The sequence below is a fragment of the Schistocerca serialis genome, chromosome 2 (assembly GCF_023864345.2).
Source record: "Schistocerca serialis cubense isolate TAMUIC-IGC-003099 chromosome 2, iqSchSeri2.2, whole genome shotgun sequence".
NCBI lineage: Eukaryota > Metazoa > Arthropoda > Insecta > Orthoptera > Acrididae > Schistocerca > Schistocerca serialis.
In genome coordinates this window covers 844,022,049-844,027,819 of record NC_064639.1, presented here as the reverse complement: position 1 = coordinate 844,027,819, position 5,771 = coordinate 844,022,049, and the positions used below count along the sequence as shown (strand labels likewise).

Genomic DNA, 5,771 nt, shown 5'->3' with positions numbered 1-5,771 from the left:
AATTTATTAGAGGAATCAGTTTTCGTTTCCTTTCATTCGTAGCTATTTCGAAATAAATTCTTTATTTCAGCGTCTAGCAATTACCTAATTTCGTACCCTTGGGTGTTACAAGAACACATCATGATAAAACTGGTATGATCACAGCACTTTACATTTTACGCATGAGTGTGGGAGAAAAGCAGCAAGTAATGCTGCCAACTAATAAAAATTTCGTACGAGTATACGAGGTAAGGGCACAACTATTACAGATGTGAAATCCATATCCAAAAACAAAACTGCAAAACCTGTATAAGGGTTGCAGAATTGATGGGGTACATAACCGAAATCGTTGCAAAGAAACGGAACATACCTGCTCGTGAGCCAATACTCAAAACGTTTTTTTCTCCGTCCGCACTACATTACAAAGAACGTTGTAACAGGACTTTCAGGTACTCCGTATGGTATGTACTAGAAAATACCGAGTGTTCCTTTCATAGTTTTCAGACATACATACACACCACATCCAGTGTTTTTAGAATTCCATAAAAGTGAAGCTGCATTATTGTTTTACTCGGAATTTTGTCATAAACAGAAAATATGTTCTTGTCGAGAGACGTTACCACACAACCAGCACATTGGAACCCGTATTTCCTCATCTTCTTCAGCGTCAGACGTAACTCTCTCGTTTGAAGTAAAAGCTATAACACTCTTCTAGCACTGGTCAATAATGACTGATATTGTAAATCCTGTTCTGATTCTTTCATTATTGCCATATGAATGTCGGACGCATTTTTTAACACAGGAGATATGTTCCCACAGTTGATTTTACAATTGCGGTTGTATCTGCTTTCAAATGCCTCTCATCAGATCAAATGACTCCTGGTTAATCAACTGTTCATCCATGATATAGATTGATACCAGGAACTCAATCTTTTAACTTATATTAGTGTAAAGTTGTTGGATTTTACTTTTTATTGACAAAATTGACTGAAAAATAAAGAACGGTTACTGATTTTGTATTCTTTTTCCCTAATTGGTGAAAGTTAGCTTTACTAATAGACTATCTTAGTTAAAACAAAAATACGTGCATTAAGCGCAAGAACAAAAAAACGTGTTTTCCTAAAGCTCTGATTACCATAAATTGTTTTACTACAAACGCCAAATATTTGTATAGTAAATTCAAATTTAGAATAATTGGTGATCTTATACCCAGTCAAATGAGTGGATCTACGTTCTTGGCAGTCGGGATAGCTAGTGGTAATGTGGATCTAGGACTCTAGGTTTGCAGCTAGATTACACAGTACACGAACACCTGGCATGACGACGATTAATTTGTGATTTGGTACGGTTGGGAGTTACAACGAAGAACTGTGGGATGGGTAAACGACAATTGATCATTGGCTTAGGAAGCTCCGGAAATACAGCACATTATCTACTGGGGCACTGTCTTGTAAAGCGATCAGCATTTCGATAGGTTTATTACATAAAGGCCTTATCAACACGCTTGTCAAACTCGAATTATGCAATGGCTTAGTCGAGAAAGGGTCTCTCATAACATACAGCGAACGTCATCGTATGGACACCTCGAAGTAAAGCAAGCCTGATCAATATGGTAGGGGGAGACGGTCCAAGTCATCAAACTAAAATTTCATTTGTATTTCGCAACTGTCTTATGCCAGTTAAACTGTTGTAAAAAGAATTTTATACTGTATCAATGTTTCTAGACGCACATTTAGCAAAGAGATTGTAAACAACCACTAGTCGTGGTGTATTTTGTTGTCTTTCACGTCAACAAGTGTGTAGTGCTACAAACCAACGTGAAATTAGGCCGAAACCATCTGTGCCTAAAGCAGGAATACCTAGAAAATGCGCAGGCAGGCGACGCTTGCAGGCTTAAGAGGAAATCAGATAAGAATGCTACCACATACGAAGTTTCAAATCTTTAAAATGAAACGTTTATAGTAATATAAATACGCATTTTACTAGTAGGTGCAAAAAAAGGATTTTAAAAATCGCTAGTAATTGCAAGCCAACGGCCTTGCCGCAGTGGTAACACCGGTTCTTCTCAGGTCACCGAAGTTAAGCGCTGTCGGGCTGGGCTAGCACTTGGATGGGTGACCATCCGGTCTGCCGAGCGCTGTTGGCAAGCGGGGTGCACTCAGCCCTTGTGAGGCAAACTGAGGAGCTACTTGATTGAGGAGTAGCAGCTCCGGTCTCGTAAACTGACATACGTCCGGGAGAGCGGTGTGCTGACGACATACCCCTCGATATCCGCATCCAGTGACGCCTAAGGGCTGAGGATGACACAGCGGCCGGTCGGTAATTTTGTAAATTTGAGATACGTTCCTATGGGACCAAACTGCTGAGTTCATCGGTCCCTAGGCTTACGCACTAAACTTAAACTGACTTACGCTAAGGACAACACACACACCCATGCCCGAGGGAACACTCGAACCTCCGACGGGGGGAGCCGCGCGAACCGTGGCAACACGCCTAAGACCGCACGGCTACTCCGCGCGGCGCCGGTCGGTACAGTTGGGCCTTCATGGCCTGTTCGGGAGGAGATTAGTTTCAGTTTAGTAATTGTAAAGTAACAAATAACACTATTGCAGTGGCATCTGGTGATCATGAGCCAATGTGCTACAATAGACTGTAAATATTACAGTAAGGCTCGGCGATTTCTCTTCAACTGTGAACCAGAAATCATATTCAAAATAACGCAATTTCTCACGAACACGTGAGGGTATGCACACAAAAAAGACGGAAACATGTTATAGCGCTCTCTCCGCGATAACTTGAAACTGCAGTGTCGAGTGTTGAAATTATTTCAGTCATCCTACGAACCACTCAGAGAAGTGACGCAATTGTTTGTGGTTAACTGCGCATGCCTTGATGTGACATCATCGCTGTAGGCACTAACGGTGTTACATTCCTTGTAACAGTACTTCAGCAGAATGCTGCTGTGGAGTGTGTAACCTAATCCTCATTACGTGCCTTGTAACACACACGAATTAAATTTAACAATGATACTCACCCCTTCACAAAATCAGTCGGCTTGGATGTTCTTTTTAAATTTCCCAAGTTTTTTAGCATTTGTTTGAAGATCGTCCAAAACAAGTTTCCACATTACAGGAGTTGACGGCAGAAAGGATTCCAGTGGGTCACGTACTGAATGGAATTATAAATCACGGACTGTAAATGTGGAATATGAAAATAAATCCTCGCTGCTGGGATGTTTATCGGCGCTAAAAAAATCACCACCCGACCAAACTTTTTGTCAGGCACTTGGAGTAAGCTGCAGTCTACAAGATGAAATGTCCTCTTCGAGGGTTTCAATTCCAAAGTTAAGAATAAATTCTGCAGCAGAAAACAGCGACCGCGGTTTCCATTTTTCTTCACTCAGTGAGCACTACTTTCTATTTTAATATATCTTGTGTGAAGTTGTTTTCTGCGTGTTTTGTAATATTGTTGCACATGGTAAAAGTTTTCAAAAAGCACCACTACAAAAATCCTAGACACACAAATAATTTCTAGGTTAACATACTCACAAAAAATGTAACATACCACGAGTAGCGTTTGAAAGAATTCACAATTTCTAAAATGTATTCACTTTATCATTTTGGGCAACCCGGTGATGTGAAATGACACATACTTTCTGTTAGCAGAGTTACCCCGTTAATGAGTATTAAATCGTTAGAATAAAGATGAGACACATAATACCCGATTTAAAGTTTAGAACAGAGACTCTAAAAAAATAACAAAGTTCATTAATAAAATGTAATATACCATTTATGAAAAAATTTCTACTGCTTCAGTCACTTTTTCATAATATTTAATTAGCATAAAAATATGATACTTAATAATTCGCCCGCATCTCGTGGTCGTGCGGTAGCGTTCTCGCTTCCCACGCCCGGGTTCCCGGGTTCGATTCCCGGCGGGGTCAGGGATTTTCTCTACCTCGTGATGGCTGGGTGTTGTGTGCTGTCCTTAGGTTAGTTAGGTTTAAGTAGTTCTAAGTTCTAGGGGACTTATGACCACAGCAGTTGAGTCCCATAGTGCTCAGAGCCATTTGAACCATTTGAACTTAATAATTCGTAGAAATTATTTCATAAATTTACGGTAAAGGTGCACTAGTCAAAATGTTCTATATGACAAGGATAAATTGAAGTATTATGACATTATCTCCAGGAATTTAAAAACAGAAAAGTCACATTAAATACTATACCAGAGTTTAAGTCTTGACAGTATCTTCAATTCAGATAATGAGACAACTAATACGTATCTTGATCGACACAACTCAGAACTGTTTTGTTTGCTTAGAAGCACCAGCACAATCTGCATGGCTCCATTTTGAACAACTCCTTCATTTCCCCCACAGTTCCGTTCTTTTTCCCCAGCTGAATAAGCTGCATCCTCTACATCATTAATAAAAATACTTTTTTCTGCTCTTTGTACTTTTTTATCCTATGGAAATACCGCGACTAAACATCGATTCGTAGCAGCTCGGTTGGGTTTCTCACTTCGTCATCTTTTCATCCTTTCGTGTCTGCAGATTTGGTGATGAAGTAAGTTCCTTGGTGCCATGGAAGCTCTACATGGCTTGATCACTTGTGAACAGGTAGGTTTTGGAGATATTCTCGAAGGACTGTCTCTGTGTGGATGAGTTGTTGTTGCCATGAGTTCCAGATCCTTCAAGTGGTGATAGGTAGGTCTGGGAGATGGCTGATCTTTTTCTCTGTTTGCCACCTCCTGGTGCTCTTACTGGCACCTTAAGCACTTTATAGCCTTTAATCCATACCAGCTTACCATTTCTAACAACAGTAACGGCATCTTCATTTTATTTTCTTTCCTTGGCGATATGTTTTAATTTCGTATGAACTTATTCATCACTGCGTCCAAAAGCATTCCAGAAAGGAATAAAAAAGATATGTAGTTGCTGATTGCTCCTTTAATTTATAAATGTCTATTTACAAGCAGAAATACCATACTTTAGCAATTCATAGGAATTGTGATAGAGCATGACTAAACAATATAGGCCTCTCTCATTGCACCCTCTGCAAAACTAATGCAGTCTTTGTTCATAACCTCTAAAACGAGCAGGTCCACAATCAGAATGTTGGTACAAATAGAAAAACTTACATTTGTAAGAACACCACCCGATACTAAATCCACATGAAAATACTGCACATTTTCAAATGTTGCTAAATAGGAATACTGGTTTCGCTCCTTAAAAAATGTTTTCACTTTTCTCATTCCACACAATGTAATAAGCAATGTTAAATGGTTGATAAGTGTAACGTAAGCATCACAACCATTCAAGTAAACGAAAGATTATTCCCTGCCACCCGACGCACTTAAAGAACGACCAATAGCTTATCTTTCCCTTCTGTGTCGTTTTAGGAGACTTTATTCTCTTTTTATTATTCTCCTGTTACGGTTTTAGTCGGTTGAAATGATGTTTAGTGAAAAATGTGAACTATAGAAAATATTAGTTCTGTAACACTATTGATTAATTCTTGGGGTTTTCACCAGACTGACTGTGCATTCGTCAGTTGCTAAACATTGATCTGGTTTTTGGGAGGAAGATAACAGTAACAGAAATTTTCGCTATTACCTTTTACTGAATTTGAAACTATATTTTCTGGTAACCAAGTGTGAAATAGTAAATCTGAACGACTACAACAAAATATTATTATTATTATTATTATTATCATTATCATCATCACCATGACCATGGAATACGGGGGCACAATTGTGTTCAGCGACTGTTTAATGTAAGTAAAACCATTCGG

At 39.2% G+C, this 5,771-nt stretch overlaps 1 pseudogene; it reads left to right on the top strand.

Annotated features, from left to right (window-relative positions):
* The first annotated feature begins 2,007 nt into the window (after nucleotides 1-2,007).
* Nucleotides 2,008-2,125, top strand: LOC126458997 (5S ribosomal RNA; annotated as a pseudogene).
* The last annotated feature ends 3,646 nt before the right edge of the window (nucleotides 2,126-5,771 follow it).